At 42.1% G+C, this 16,814-nt stretch overlaps 1 protein-coding gene across 1 annotated transcript in view; it reads left to right on the top strand.

Annotated features, from left to right (window-relative positions):
- The first annotated feature begins 894 nt into the window (after positions 1-894).
- The window catches only part of LOC124622329 (glutathione S-transferase D7-like), a 97,223-nt gene continuing 81,303 nt past the window's right edge, over positions 895-16,814 (top strand). Inside the window, exon 1 of the mRNA XM_047148006.1 lies at positions 895-1,025. The gene's annotated coding sequence lies outside the window, so the exon portion shown is untranslated. The remainder of the gene's footprint in view (positions 1,026-16,814) is intronic.

The raw sequence follows: 16,814 nt of genomic DNA, 5'->3' as shown, positions 1-16,814 counted from the left end.
TCTCGTCTGTAGAACTCAGAGAGGAGAAGACAGTATTAGAGTATATTTGTCAGAGAACCGCCTTCTGCCGTCCTAGTGTTTGAAAGAGTTTATTTGTGGCTGGAGTTCTTCCATCGTCGCAGACGAGTACGAGAAACATCACTTCGACGCACCGGACGCAGTAAATACGGTGATATCGCAAATTGCTTCAGTTTATTAGGGCTATAAAAGCTAAACAGCTGTGATCACGTTAGTTTATTTCCACTGAAGTTCCACAGCATCACAGATCATCTTTGAAATTAGTGTCTTGTAGTGTTTGGTACATAGATGATGTCAATCATTTCGCGTTATTGATATTAGACCGCGCAGTCATAATACAGGATTAGTTGCCTTGATCATTCATTTGTGTTTAGATTATAATTCATGGAATTAAGAGATCCTAAGATCTGCTTCAGGGGGTAGTCAGACAGGGCCAAGTCTTCATTTTAGAGTTTATTATTTTCCGTTGCGCACATTCATTTTACACCCGCCTGGAGTCGCATCTTGGACAATTAGACATTAAACAAACAGAACCGCAAGTATACTCTACGGTATTCTGACTGCAGCTCAAACAGTGCCCGTCAGCTAGTGACCTCTACTAGACCACACAGCAACTACATACTTCCGGGTATCTGATGCCACCTGCCCTGCGCGTCACTCATATTACGTGTTTGTTACGATGTAAGTAAGGTGCTGCGCCTCGGTGTCAGATTGTCAGATGCAGCTTACGTCGCAATATGTGTATGAAACTACGGCTTTACTTACGTGCATTTGTACTTGTGCCGAGTCACTGTAAAAAGCTTCCAGTTGTTCGACTGCTTTTATCGCCTCGGCGTGACACAGCGCTTCCCCCTCTCGGGATCTCGCGATATCACGGCTCGTAAACAAGCGGCGATAGCGGCACGTGCTAACAGCCGACACTCGTCTGCAGTGCTCCGTTATCTGCCAGGCGAAAGGCAGCGCACGCTTCAGGGCCCAGTCTTCCTACAGTTGTCAACAACTTCAACGTAAGTCACTCACATACCACCGGCAACATTGTGTTTATGCTTCATATTATAAATGCTAAAAGATCCAATTAGGTCCCACGAGTACAAACGTTATATTCATTCGCTGCGACCTCCATGAGAGTTTCGTCTTTTTATGATCGTAAAGAACCGCACAAAGACACGGACAAAATGTATACTTGTTGTAATCATTGGCAGCTATCTTTAAATGTGGGTAAACGTAAGATACTGCCTATAACGAAGAGAAAGAACGGTACCGTATCTGATTACGAGGCTAATGGTGAAAACCTTGAGCACCTTACACGATACAATACACGTATATAGGGCTAGATACTAAGAAGTGGTATGTTATGAAACGATCACATAAAATCAGTATGACGGAACGCGAATGACAAACTTAGACTTGTTGGAAGGGATGATCTGTATTCCAAGAAGACTCCGTGAAGCTTATTGCGCCCGCCACCATCGTATATCTTGCTTAGAGAGAGTGAGAGTAAGATAAGAGAGATTGAGGCATATACATGTTTAGGCATATAGACATCACACAATATGCAAATGTACACTACTGGCCATTAAAATTGCTACACCACGAAGATCACGTGCTACAGACTCGAAATTTAACTGACAGGAAGAAGATGCTGTGATATTCAAATGGTTAGCTTTTCAGAGCATTTACACAAGGTTGGCGCCGGTGGCGACACCTACAACGTGCTGACATGAGGAAAGTTTCCAACCGATTTCTCATACACAAACAGCAGTTGACCGGCGTTGCCTGGTGAAACGTTGTTGTGATGCCTCGTGTAAGGAGGAGAAATGCGTACCATCACGTTTCCGACTTTGATAAAGGTCGGATTGTAGCCTATCTCGACATTGCTGCTCGCGTTGTTAGCAGAATATGGAATCGGTGAGTTCAGGAGGGTAATACGGTACGCCGTGCTGGATCCCGTATCACTAGCAGTCGAGATGACAGGCATCTTATACGCATGGCTGTAACGGATCGTGCAGCCATGTCTCGATCCCTGGGTCAACAGACGGGGACGTTTGCAAGACAACAACCATCTGAACGAACAGTTCGACGACGTTTGCAGCAGCATGGACTATCAGCTCGGAGACCATGGCTGCGGTTACCCTCGATGCTGCATCACAGACAGGAGCGCCTGCGATGGTGTACTCAACCACGAACCTGGGTGCATGAATGGGAAAAGTCATTTTTTCGGATGAATCCAGGTTCTGTTTACAGCATCATGATGGTCGCATCCGTGTTTGGCAACATCGCGGTGAACGCACATTGGAAGCGTGTATTCGTCATCGCCATACTGGCGTTTCACCCGGCGTGATGGTATGGGGTGCCACTGGTTACACGTCTCGGTCACCTCTTGTTCGCATTGACGGCACTTTGAACAGTGGACGTTACGTTTTAGATGTGTTACGACCCGTGGCTCTACCCTTCATTCGATCCCAGTGAAACCCTACATTTCAGCAGGATAATGCACGGCCGCATGTTGCAGGTCCTGTACGGGCCTTTCTGGATACAGAAAATGTTCGACTGCTGCCCTGGCCAGCACATTCTCCAGATCTCTCACCAACTGAAAACGTCTGGTCAATGGTGGCCAAGCAACTGGCTCGTCACAATACGCCAGTCACTACTCTTGATGAACTGTGGTGTTGTGTTGAAGTTGCATGGGCAGCTGTACCTGTACACGCCATTCAAGCTCTGTTTTACGCAATGTGCGGGCGTATCAAGGCCGTTATTACGGCCAGAGGTGCTTGTTCTGCGTACTGATTTCTCAGGATCTATGCACCCAAATTGCTTGAAAATGTAATCACATGTCAGTTCTAGTATAATATATTTGTCCAATGAATACCCGTTTATCATCTGCATTTCTTCTTTGTGTAGCAATTTTAATGGCCAGTAGTGTAAGAGGAAAGAAAATAGGTCATCTTGGTGTGACGTATTCTCCGTGTCCTCAATACAATGTTATGCGGTATAAATGGGATGATTTAAAGTCATGTTCCCTCGGACAAGGCTACATCAGTGATTCAGTAGTCGTATTCAGGGATACGACAGGTACGATCATCCGAAAGTCAAGAGACCATGGGCTCTAAAATACATACCTTAAGAGCTATGAGCACTTATTTACGTTCGATTCTGTGAAACGAATCTTTTCTAGTGCAAGGTCTTTGCTTTCCATACTTTCGGAGGATGTAGTGAGGACCAAAACAAGAAAAAAATGTCTAGTAACCATAGACTAAAATGCTTAACTTATTTAGTAGAACTTATTTAGTAGAACAATTATGTTTCGTAGTAGCGAAGATGAAGAAGTGTTCCTAGCATTTTAGAACCTATGTTTACTGCACTTTTTCCTTATTTTGGTCCATATTACCATTTCTCAAAATATGGAAAGCAAAGAGCTTCCAATAAAAGAGACTTGCTTCTCAGTATCGAAGATGAACAAGCTCTCGTATCACCTAAGGCATCCATTTTAGGGCCCATGTTAACTAGATTTTGTGCTTCGAATCACCTAAGGCATCCATTTTAGAACCCATATTGACTAGATTTTGTGCTTCGAATGATCGTTTTCTCATATCCCTGAATACCATTTCGTCCTGTGGAGCAAGACTATTAAATCACCAAAATATATTTGAAATTAGAATTCAATATTAATACCTTCAGCTGCTGACGGGCGTTGATATACATCAACGGAGACAGGTGAAAATGTGTGCCCCGACCGGGACTCGAGCCCGGGATCTCCTGTTTATTTGGCAGACGCTCTATCCATCTGAGCCACTGAGGGCGCAGAGCATAGTGCGACTGCAGGGACTATCTCGCGCACACCCTCCGCGAGACCCACATTCTTACCTTGTATGTCCACACACCACATTCGTAGTGTCCTACCAATCAGATGGATAGAGCGTCTGCCATGTAAGCAGGAGATCCCGGGTTAGAGTCCCGTTCGGGACACACATTTTCACCTGTCTCCGTTGATATATATCAACGCCCTTCAGCAGCTGAAAGTATTAATATATAAGCTGCAGTTCATCAATGGTGTCTGTCCTTTCGGACATACCCGAAAGAACAGACACCAAATCCATATAAGAAATTAGATTTGGTCCTATGGGACATGGGTTCTGAATCATCCTGTACACTAAGGTTACCAAAGTCATGGGATACCGCCTAAAATTGTGTCGGACCTCATTTTGCCTGGCATACTGCAGCAGCACGACGTGGCATGAACTCAAAAAGTTGGGAACGTCTGCAGAAATAATGAGCCATGACGCCTCCGTAGCTGTCCACATTTGCGAAAGTGTTGCCGGTGCAGGATATTGTGCACGAACTGACCTCTCACTTGCCACCATAAATATTCATTGGGATTCATGTTAGGCGAACTGCGTGGCCAAACCATTCTCTCGAATAATCCAGAATGTTCTTCAAACCAATCGCAAACAGTTGTGGACCTGTGGCATTACATCGCTGTTTTGAAACATAAAGTCCATGAATGGCTGCAAATGATCTCCAAGTAGCCGAACATAATCATTTACAGTCAAAGATCGGCTCAGTTGGATCAGAGGACCCAGTCCATTCCACGTACATAGCTTGTCCAGCTTGGGTACATGGCTTCGTGGGCTATGCGCCTCGCTCAAATCCTACCGTCATCTCATACCAGCTGAAACCGAGTCTCATCTGACCAGGCCACAGTTTTCCAGTCGTCTAGAGTCCAACTCATATGGTCACGGGTCCAGGAAGGGCACTGCAGGCGTTATCGTGCTGTTAGCAAAGGCACTCTTGTCGGTCGTCTGCAACCATAGCCCATTAGCGTCAAATTTCGCCACACTGTCCGTACGGACACGTTCGTCGTACGTCCCACTCTGATTTTTGCGATTATTTCATGCATTATTGCTTGCCTGTTAACACTGACAACTCCACGCAAGCGCCGCTGCTTTCAGTAGTTAAGTGAAGCCCGTCAGCCACTGTGTTGCCCGTGCTGAGAGGTAATGCCCGAAACTTGGTATTCTCGGCACATGCTTGATACTGGATCTCGGAATATTGAATTCCCTAACGGTTTAGGAAACTGAATGTCCCATGCGCCTACTCCAACTACCATTTCGCGGTCAAAATCTGTTAATTCTCGCCATGCGGCCATTATCACGTCGGAAACCTGTTCAATGAATTACCTGAGTACAAATGACAGATCCGCCTCTGCACTGCCCTTTTACACCTTGTGTACGCGATACTACTGCCAGCCGCACATGTGCATATTGCTGTCCCATGACTTTTGTCACAGTATATATGCAGCTGTAGAACTAGAAGTCACATTTTGTCTTACACGTTACATAATGCGCAATGAAACTGTAAGGGATGTCCGGAGGAACAATATCCGAATACATTTTTAATAGGGCATGTGTAGGAGTAACAGATTTTCAGTAACTTCAGTCTGAATTTGGCGGCTGCAGCGGCAACCCTGTAGAAGATACAAATTAGGTTGAACTGCGACTGTAGGTAGTGGCTAAACACCGATTTAGTCTTCCGGACACCGGCAATGTAATTCTTAGCCTTTGTTGCGTACTTGGCGTAACGCACGTTTGCTATAGAGTGGAACACACTCAGCATTAATTTTTGTAGATACGTCTATTCACGCATTTACAGTTCTTGACATATTTATGGACAATTATGCTCTTCTTATAAATAAAAGCGAAAAATTGCGTCGTTGGAGACATCCAGCCTATGTTCTAGTAGTGTTGAAAATAGAAGAATTCACAAACTGTTCTGTAACAGAAATGCTGTCACTCTACTGAAGTGAGAATTCTTGAGAGCATTCGTTATCTCGTTTACCAGCCGCACGCGACGACTTAATAAACAGAGAGCTACGACATCTGCTTTTTTTGCGCAACAACTTTCGTTTCTGGTTTAAATGGCTCTGAGCACTATGGGACTTAACTTCTGAGGTCATCAGTCCCCTCGAACTTAGAACTACTTAAACCTAACTAATCTAAGGACATCACACACATTCATGCCCGAGGCAGGATTCGAACCTGCGACCGTAGCGGTCACGCGGTTCCAGACTGAAGCGCCTAGAACCGCACGGCCACACAGGCCGGCTTTCGTTTCTGTGTACGTTTAGTTGTAAGAGCCATCGATCTGTTTATGCCATGCACAGGAAATTAAAAAAAAAATGTGCGTCGCAAGATATTGCAATCTGAACCAATTGTCAAAATATGCATTATTGCTCACTAGATAGCACCAGCAATAGTTGGGATACGATTCATTGTTTCGAACCTGGATTTGCAAGTGCCGTATGGTATTAAGCAACATTCCATCATTGTGCATATAAAATGAGATCCGCATCCTCGCGCTGATATACTAATTTTTAAACAATTTCTTATTATTGCATCAGATGGTGCTGCTAGGTCAACGACGGTCGCATTCGGCATCTGACCTAGGTCAACGAAAGTCGCATTCGGCATCTAATGTCTCTGAAATCTCTTTGGAAATTTGTGGTAAGAACTGTGGGACCAAACTGCTCAGGTCATCGGTCCCTAGGCTTACACACTACTTTATCTAACTTACGCTAAGGACAGCACTCACACCCATGCCCTAGGGAGAACTCGATCCTCCGCCAGGGCGGGGAGGGGGGGGGGGGCGGGGGGAGCCGCCAGAACTGTGAAAGTCGCCAGAGACCGGCAGGCTACCCCGCACGGCTCTGAAATCTGTCATTGAAATTCTGCATCATGTTCTGATTAGAGCATCACCACGCTAAAACGAATTTTCTCACTACTCCTCTGTGTGAATACCACGTTAGAGGGTACTGTTATGAATCATTTGTTCCAATTCTTTAAAGACATGGCAGAGGAGTGAACTTTTTTTTTTTTGTACTTTCGGCGTTTTATTAAAATTGCAACTAGACCTTTGCGCCACATTTTCAATATAGTCAATTGTCCTGCCTGCGGTGGCCCTGTACGCGTAAAACTTTGTTTTCTTACCTGTTGAGAATCCTCTCACAGTTACAACAGTAAGCTGTTTATGTTAAGTTGCCCCAACATACGACGCAAGCAACCGTGGATAGTGCTGCTTCATTCACTTCCACAATTTATACATACATGTTGAACAATTATCATAAATATTGGACGAATTAATTTCGAGTATGGGCATTAGCATCGGAAAACTCAGACAAACCTGTGGTAACACTAAGGAGCAATGAATATTAATCGCTACCTAATAACTCTCAACCTAAAACACAAGAGCAATGAGAATTAATCGTTACCTTATAATATTCGAGCTGAAAAACAATTTTGAACTATAGAAATCAATACTAAGAATTGTGAATGATACAAATTTTGAAAACACTAGAAAAACGATAAAAATAAAGAAAAAATGGAATATATCAGAAAGAAAAATGCTGAGAATGAAGCTTGGATATGCCTTTGAAGAACAGAATTATTATGGATTTGCAAAAAGAAAAAAGTAACAAGAGAAAGTGCTGTTTTCCTGAGAAACGTTGAACTACTCCCGTTGTTGTTGTACGTGCTGATGCAAGTCCCATGGACGCTGGATTACGCTACAGGCCTTGAGACCTGACCGAAAAACCTTATCTGCAACAGGAAATGTTATATTTTAATTTATCGTCAATAATAACGTTATCAGACTACATCGAGGCTCTCAGATGTGGCGGTCAACACAGTAATCCAGCTGGGCCATGCTCGTTCCACTATCTCTACGATAGTCCAAGAAACCATAATATCTACGTAGTCTCCACGTTCAACCCGACATGTCGTTGATTGAAAATGTATGGAACTTGGTTTCGGTGCGAATTACGAACTCACACTCAAGCGCGGGCTCCTTAATTTTACTATGAAATTATCTTTTATTAAATAATTTCTTTCCTTCTGGGTTCGCAACCTGTATAGAGTCTTTGCTGGTCGTCGCGGCTCTGTTCTAAGCGGTACTCATCTCTGAAGACAATTCTACTCGAGTGAATGCGATTCCAGGCCGAAGATGTATCTGGAGACGTCTCGGATTGCGACAGGACACCAACCTACAGTCGCCCACCATAGCTCCCGACAACCAGGAGTGACGGGCTGGGGTTCCAATTCTTTTTATAGCATGCACAGTGGTACGTCGGCAATGTTCTACGCCAGGTTTTGTTGCCCTTCATGACAAGCCATCCTGGACTTACATTCCAGCAAGAAAATGCCCGCTGCACGTAGTGGCCAGCAAGATCACAGGGTCTCTGCCAAGATGAGAACAGTGGGCAGGGCTCTCCAACCAGTTCGTGATTTTGACAATCTAACGGGTCAGTTGGACAGAACTTGGCACAAAATCCTTTAGAAGGACGTCTAACAACTCTGACAATCAATGCCAGTCCGAATAACTGCTTGCAGAAGGGCCTGGGCAGACCAAAGCGTTACTGATTTGCTCTATTTGTGAAGCTCTTTCTCTTGAATAAATCTTCTAGTGTTTTTGAAATTGTAATCAGTTGTATATCTGTACATGTGCTTCATATCCCATTCGGATGATTTCTTCGTGGTCCGTTGAAGTTTTATCTAATATTGTTACTTACGTCTAGACGGAGTGACGTCCATAAATCATCTTGGAATGTAAGTTCTTTTATGTACTGCGCACACACGAATAAATATCCGAATGACATCCTAAACGAACAGACGGACCTCAAGCATGGACATTATCTGGGAAACTTTACTGCATAATATAAAAAGGAAATGGATAAATACAACACGATAACCAAAACACAATAGCTAACATTAAGATCGCACATCTGCATAATGCACAATATCTCCGACAGAAAACATCTCTACCTTCGAAATAATTTACTTGCAAACATAAAGCGTCGTTGGAAAGATCTGTCATTTTGTAACTGTCAACAAATAACACGAAATTTCCCATTTTTTTGTAGAAAATAAATAGGTGACCTATTTTAAGAACATAGTACCTAAAAGAACTTACCTTCCAAGATGGTTTATGGACGTCACTCCATCAAGGTGTAAGTTTAAGATAAAATATCATAGTACTATTACATAAATGTAGAGTAAAATGATATGTAAAGATGGAATGTCAAGAGCAACAACGGCAAATATACCGAAATAAGCTTGTCGTGACCTTGCATAATCAACACAAACTACAAGTTTGCAGCTAATTGTGTCAAAAGTATTCTTTCTTTTGCTACCGTCTTTATCCCGCATTGTGCGCAGGGTCGGCAGGGTTAAGTACGGAATTGGCATGGTTAATTTTGAGGGGTGGCCGGATGCCCTTCCTGCCGCTACCCCATACCCCCCAGGACGGAATTAGTGTACCCCAGCTGTCTGCGCCTAGTGTAAATCGTGAAATAGTGTGAATGTGTTACGAATGTCGGCGAGTCGTGTAACTGAGGCGGGACGTGGGGACCAGCCCGGTATTCACCTAGTAGGATGTGGAAAACCGTCTGAAAACCACATCCAGGTTGGCTGGCACACCAGCCGTCGTCGTTAATCCGCCGGGCGGATTCGATCCGGGGCCGGCATGCCTACCCGAGTCCAGGAAGCAGCGCGTTAGGGCTCTCGGCTGTCCTGGCGGGTCCTAATTTTGTCAAACTATAAAGAAGATATAATCTTTTCTAAATATCTTCGTCACAGTACTGACAATGTTACGCATCACTTGTCGAAATGTGATTTTTTTTTTATTTTTTTTTTTTAAGCACAGCATGCTTCGGTACTTCATTATCCCATTATCGAGTTATTTAAGTTACTACGCCGTTCATGGGATAATGTAATTCCTAAACTTGTTGTGGTTAATAAATTATACATTTTCAACAATTCGTGCGTAGCATTTTCAGCACTGATTCATCGTACAGTTCTACGATGACGTCACAATAGACTATCTTTGTCGCGTAAAATACAACCTACAGTGCTTATCGTTAAAACTGCAACACCAATAACAATAGAGGATGATAAAATTTGGTTTATTGTGGCGTTCGCAGCACAGTATAAAGAACACTCGATTAAAAATGCACAGCGGGAGGGGGTAGGCTATAAAAGGCGCGAGATTTAGTATGTAGTGCAGCCTTCTCTGGCAACAACCATGACTCAAACAGGGTTGGACGGCGAGTGGAACTGAACTTCGATGACAGATTCGCGTACCCGTGCGTAGCTGTATGCTGCGTCAACTCTCTGTCACAATTCGTTAATTATAGTGGCTTGTGAATGGTGGCGTGCCGATCTCTCAGGAACCAACGACCAGATTATTTCATTGGCTGAAGGATCTGGAGAATGTGGTGACTAGGACAACAGTAGAAAATCGTTTGTGTATAGTTATTTTAGTAGTTCAAGGGCAACATGACGTCTTGCGTTATCATGTTTGAAGATCTCGAAAGACAGGGCACGCCACAGGCTTTAACACGTCCGAAATGATACACCTCCTGACCAAATTACTGGCCTTGCGAACCAGAGATGGTTGTGTTGTGTATTCAATGACTCTCGAGCCAGTTGATGAACTCGTATGGCTATGACTAATAGAAAGTGGCACAGATACGCCTACGGTGATGTTCTATTCAAAACCGGGACTAGTTTGAAAAGACGAGGTTGTGTCAATGTACGTGCAGTGTTGCCTCGTCCTGCTGCCACATCAAGGGAAGCTGTTAACAATGGTCCTTGTGCTGACAGTGAGTGGTGCACCAGCTCTCATGGCATTGTACGTGTGGATACTTCTCTTGTCGAATGAATCCCATCTCATAACCCATGGCGTTTTACGTGACTGTACGACCCTCCACGCCCAAGCAAACAGTATGCTTGTCGTCTTGGGCGCTAGTCAAGTGGGGTCGTTGCGATCGTCACGGCGTTGAATACGACCGTCCTGAACCCACATGTGGCAGATGCCAGTTTCAGAACACAAATATGGAGAAATAACAGAGGTGATGTTCGGAGCATGATCAGAAACTAATACCCTACATGGCTCAAAGGTTCCAAGTACTGACTGAAAGCATGTGGACTTTAAAAGAGCCACTCCAATAAATGGCGCTGTGCTGAAGAGGATGGAAGCAAACAATTTACAGCTCAGTTATGATAAAAAAGGAAAGAGTACACTAAAATCTAGACGTCGGGGTATCGAAAACACACGTGACCTCTACCAGTCAACAGTGGTCACGTCTGGGCGCTACACAGGAGCTATCATCAGAACCGTCCTTCAGGACTTTCCCAGAAGTCAACAACGCCCCATTCTCACCTCGTGCGGCCTGTATACTCCTCCGGTGCGATCTAATCCTGTATCCTGTTCGAGAATCAGTTTGGGGTAGATTCTCAAAAGTTCTCAGTAGAAGAGACTTCTGCTTTGTCGAACTCATTCTGGGTGGAACCATGAGCTCAACCGGCGGCTATACAATAAATTCAAGGAAAGTAGAGGCCAGTAAACAGCTACAAATTTGATGAATTTCTTGAATGAACGAAGGAGAGGAAAGCAACACAAAGAAATAAGGGAACCTGACTTCACACATTCCAATAGAAAAGCTTGGTCACTGATTTGAAAGCTGGGGGAAGACCCTTCCCACAACACAAAGCAGTCAATCGTCTCCTGCGACACAAACGTTAAGTCACTTAGTGACTATTTCCAAGATTCCAGCAGCTAAAGAAAATGTTCGGCAAGTAAAGAAAGAATTTAGTGAGGTTCAATAATTTCTAGAATCAAACTAAAATTCTCTTCTGCATTAAGATTACTGAACTGGAGGCAGCCTTTAAGCAAACGAAATGTAGAAAAGCTGCACGTGTAGATGGGCTCCACTTTGAATTTTTGGTATGCAGTCGTTGAACAACGCGAGTGGGGCTAGTGTGGCTTTTTAACGAAATTCTTCGTGCAGGAACATTACCAGCAAAATTTAAGAGAGCTAAAAATGTTTCTATTAAAAAGCCAGGCGAAGAAGGAACAGCTATAGAAAATTTTCACCCAAAACACTAATTAACTGTGCTTACAAACTCTTGGAAAGAATGATCTTAGATCGAATACAAGACCAAATTAATTTTGTGATACCGTCTACACAAGCTGAATTTAGACCTTTTAGACGCTGCTGTAACCAAGTGCTCTCATTGACTAGTCGCACAACATCTGACTACCAGAACAAAATCAAAACTGAGGTGGTTTTCGTTGGCATGTCAGCAGCTAATGAGGTGGTATGATGCAAGGATCTGATATTGAAATTTCTAAAAACGAAACCTTGTAAGAGTCTAGGTCATCTTAAGCAACATATTGAGCACTCAGCAGTTTAAAGTACACCAAGGGTAATTCGTAACCAGATGGCATGTACTCAGTGGTGGCTTGTCTCAAAGCTGAACTTAAGCTGCCTGAAATTTATCTATGCAGATGACCTTGCAAATTCGTATCAGAGTGAAGATCTTCCTGAATGTGAAGAACACCTAATAAACAGCCTCATTGAACTTTATGAATATTTTAAGACATGGCGTCTTAAACCTGATGTTTCTAAAACATACATATGTCTTTTTCACCTCTCAAATTGTCCAGCATCAGTGAAGTTAAGCCCACGATTTTGCCCTCTTGATATAGCCGAATACAAAGAGAAGCCAAAATACCTTTTCTAACATTAGACAAAATGCTAATATACCATAAACACCTTTCCAACACAGCTAAGAAGGCGCAGACATGAGGGAACCTGGCGAGAATGCTGGCAGACAGTGCATAGGGGGCAAATACATCAGTTCTCCACAGAGCATCCCCTGGATTAGTATACCCTGCGGCAGAATGTTGTGCACCAGTTTGGCATTCCAGCGCTGTTGTCAAGGAAGTTGAAGTATATTTAAATGCAGCTATGAGAACCATGAATAGCGCTATCGGCTCAACACCTACATGCTGTCTACCAACTCAGGTCGAACTGTCAATTTCACACTTGTCGAATGGTAGCTCTCTACAACTGATGCCAACAAGTTTCTAAAAGTGAAACAATCCCTCTTCACAAAGATTTAAATGTGGAAAAGCCAGAAGACCAGCACCAAGCGAGGTGGTGCAGTGGTTAGACACTGGACTCGCATTTGGGAGGACGACGGTTCAATCCTGCGTCCGGCCATCCTGATTTAGGTTTTCCATGATTTCCCTAAATCGCTCCAGGAAATTCTGGGATGGTTCCTTTCAAAGGGCACGGCCGAATTCCTTTCCCGTCCTTCCCTAATCCAATGAGACCGATGACCTCGCTGTCTGGTCTCCTTCCCCAAACAAACCAACCAACCAGAAGACCAGCATATTAAGAAGGAGTACAGAAGATCTTCACAGGGTTCAACTGGGATACTGAATGGACATGCGAATGGCAAGCCACAAACACCCATAACCATGAACTTACTGATAACCCAGCTGTCAAAGTTTCAGTCATTCATCATTCTAGGGGGGTGTGGGTACAGGATAATAGATTACAGATTGGAAAAAGTATGTGCAAGTATAACATGTACAATTGAGGCTTTAGTGCTGACAGTATGTGAGGCTGTGGTGCGTTCAGACAATGAGCCATATTGTAAATGAGTGTCCTTACAGGCGAACCCCTGGTGGTTTTAACAGTCTGCTTGAAGGATCTGATGAGGTGCTCTACTAGGTACAGTCATCTGACATCTATGTACAGTCTTGCCCGTTGAATGTTTGTATTTATTCAAAACGATAGCAGTAACAATAGATGCAATTATACCTTCTGTAAATTCTGCATTTATTGACTTCTTGTTTGTAGGAGCAATACTAGCAGACTTAGGTATAGTACATGTACTCACATTGGCCAGCAAACCCATCCACTGCCCCCCTCCAACCCCCCCCCCCCCCCCCCCCACACAAATTTGCAAACACAACATGAATAGTTTTGTTCTCGAAATGCATTGGACACTGACGCTGTCAACCACCACTGTTGTAACATGTCATTCTTCTTGTCATCTTCATTTGGAATATATACAATTCTGCAATGCCTGTGTTGTTCAGAAGTGTGATGCAATGTTCCTTTGGACATGCATGCCTGTATGAAGGAACAGACACAGTGACGACTACAGCCATTATGAAATACATTGTAACCTCCCCACAAAAATTTAAAAGAAATGTAATGACAATACTTAATAGAAATGGGAGCCAAACGTAACCTCCCTGCAATTAAATTTAATGACAATAAAAGTGAGAATCGCAATCTGACTCAAGTATAAGTTCTTCATAAAAAAAATTAAGGTCCATTCAGTGATAATGATTATTCAATTAAACCGAAATATCGGTCTTTGGCCCTGTGCAAAAAAATCAAAATTAAATTCTTACCTCATTGCAACACCTAGTCAAATTTCTGCTCTTATTGTTGCGCACCGCTTGGAGGAACTGCATTGCAAATAATAATATTCCCTTTTTTTTTTTTTTTTTTTTGTAATCTAATTGAAAACTGAAACTTTTGTTTAGGGGAAGTGGAACGAAATAGTTACTTCAATAAAAAATGAAAATTTTTATGTAAAATTGCTTTTGAAATCAAAGTTATTATTGGGGCACTTGTTGAAAATTAGTTACAATAATTAAACTTTACATTATCTGATGATTATCTTAATTAACAGTATACCTCATTCAGGATCTTGACCAGTGTTGTCGCCAGACCACATCACGCAATCCCACTGGACTGCTACCACTGACCGACCGCTCTGCATGACGACTACTAGCGTACTGCACGCCACTGAACAGAGCTACTGCTCGCGACGACTACTGACAGAGTACTGCCCTCAACTAGACAGAGCTACAGACTCGCAATGACTGACCGACAGACTGAGACCCGCTCGCAACACTCGCGCGGTCAAGCGCATACTCTCTGGTCACAGATGCTACAATGCCTCGCCATCGCTGCTATGTTACATACGTGTTTCATAACCCTCCACTGGGGGGGCAAAAATTTGGCAGCGATGGTGAGTCATTTGGACTTGCCAAGCGTGGCAAAATTTTTCTTTAATTAACAAAATTCTACAACTTACAGATTATTTAAATGTTGTGCACACGCACTAAGTACAAAATATATCAGACAAAGACAAAATGTGAGTACAAAACATAGTAGCAAATCAGAAAAATGTATATACAAATTATTTGACAGATAACAAAGTGCACAGGCACTGAAAAAAAATTCTTTAGCATATTCAGAACAAATAAACAGACTGGCAAAATATTATGTTGACAAGTGACATGAGTGCACATGCACTGCAGTTGAGAACATATCAGTAATTGATGAAATGTATGTACAATTAGTAACAAATGACATAAGTGCATTCGCATTAAAGTATTGAATATACAGAATAGTAGAAATCATATTGAAAAATGAGAAAAGTGTACAGGCACTGAAGTTCAGTAGAAAACATATTAACACCTAACAGAAGTGCACATGCACTGTAGTTCAGAAAATAAAAAATGTATATACAATATAAAAGACAAAAGTGCACATATACCGTACTTCAGAACAAATCAAAAAAATGTCTTTAGCATTTTGGCAATAAATAAACATAATAGCAAAAAAAATCATGTCGACCAGTGACATAAGTGTACTCGCACTGGAGTTTAGCGAATTGAAAAAATGTATAGCCATGAACATAAATAATGTTAGCAAAAATGATTTTCACTATGTGACAAGAATTAGGATAGGAAAGGGAAGGATTGCATCATGGTTGTAGCACTTTAGATTGCACACAGCTGTTTTGAAAGTCCATATCTTTCCACAGAAGTACAACACCAAGTGACACAACTTGAAGTTCTTTTCCCCTCAGAATTTATCAGTGTAGCCAAGACGCTGAACTGTCGTATTAATGTTTCATGTTTTCATTTTGGCAGTACATTAGGTACACCAAACAGTGGGACCATAATAACGTCTTCATCGCTCACGGTGGTGGACAGCATGTCGTGTCAACACCACGCTCTTACAAGGCACACCAACGTAGAATTAGTGCAAAACCAAAGATAGTGCTCCATGATCACTAGGATAAACAGGACAAATGGACATTGCAGTAATTCAGGGTAGTTAGCTTATGAGGAGAAGGACATTATGTCACATAATATTGACAATTACAGTCTTCATTAGTAGTTTGCGGCATTCATAGCCCAGTTATTGAACATTTCTGTACCAAGTATGTACTATTACAGAAAAATGTTCATGAATTGTTTTACATAGAATCAGTAACCTTCTTTTCCTAGTTACAAAGTATAGCATGGTTAATTAATCATTTGTCATTCCAATAGTATTAATCATTAGCCTTCTCCTAATTACAAAGTATTATTAAACAGTCACATTCCTTTCCAGTTACAAAGTATGGCATCGTTAATTAATTATTTGTCATTCCAATATAGTAAGAATTATTAGCCTTCTCCTAATTACAAAGCATTATTAAACAGTAATTAAGATTCATTAGCCTTCTAATTACAAAGCATAGCATCATTTGTCATTTCAATATAGTAAGAATCATATTCTTTTCCAGTTACAAAGTATAGCATAGTTAATTAATCATTTGTTAGTTAATTAAACATTTGTCATTCCAATAATAATCATTAGCCTTTTCCTAATTACAGTTAATTAATCATTTGTCATTCCAATATAGTAAGAATCATTAGCCTTCTCCTAATTACAAAGCATTATTAAACAATCACATTCTTTTCCAGTTACAAAGTATGGCATAGTTAATTAATCATTTGTCAGTTAATTAATCATTTGTCATTCCAATAGTAATAATCATTAGCCTTCTCCTAATTACAGTTAATTAATCATTTGTCATTCCAATATAGTAAGAATCATTATCCTTCTCCTAATTACAAAGCATTATTAAACAATCACA

Source organism: Schistocerca americana, chromosome 7, assembly GCF_021461395.2.
Source record: "Schistocerca americana isolate TAMUIC-IGC-003095 chromosome 7, iqSchAmer2.1, whole genome shotgun sequence".
NCBI lineage: Eukaryota > Metazoa > Arthropoda > Insecta > Orthoptera > Acrididae > Schistocerca > Schistocerca americana.
The sequence above is the reverse complement of the archived record's forward strand: the minus strand, read 5'-3'. Positions and strand labels throughout refer to the sequence as shown.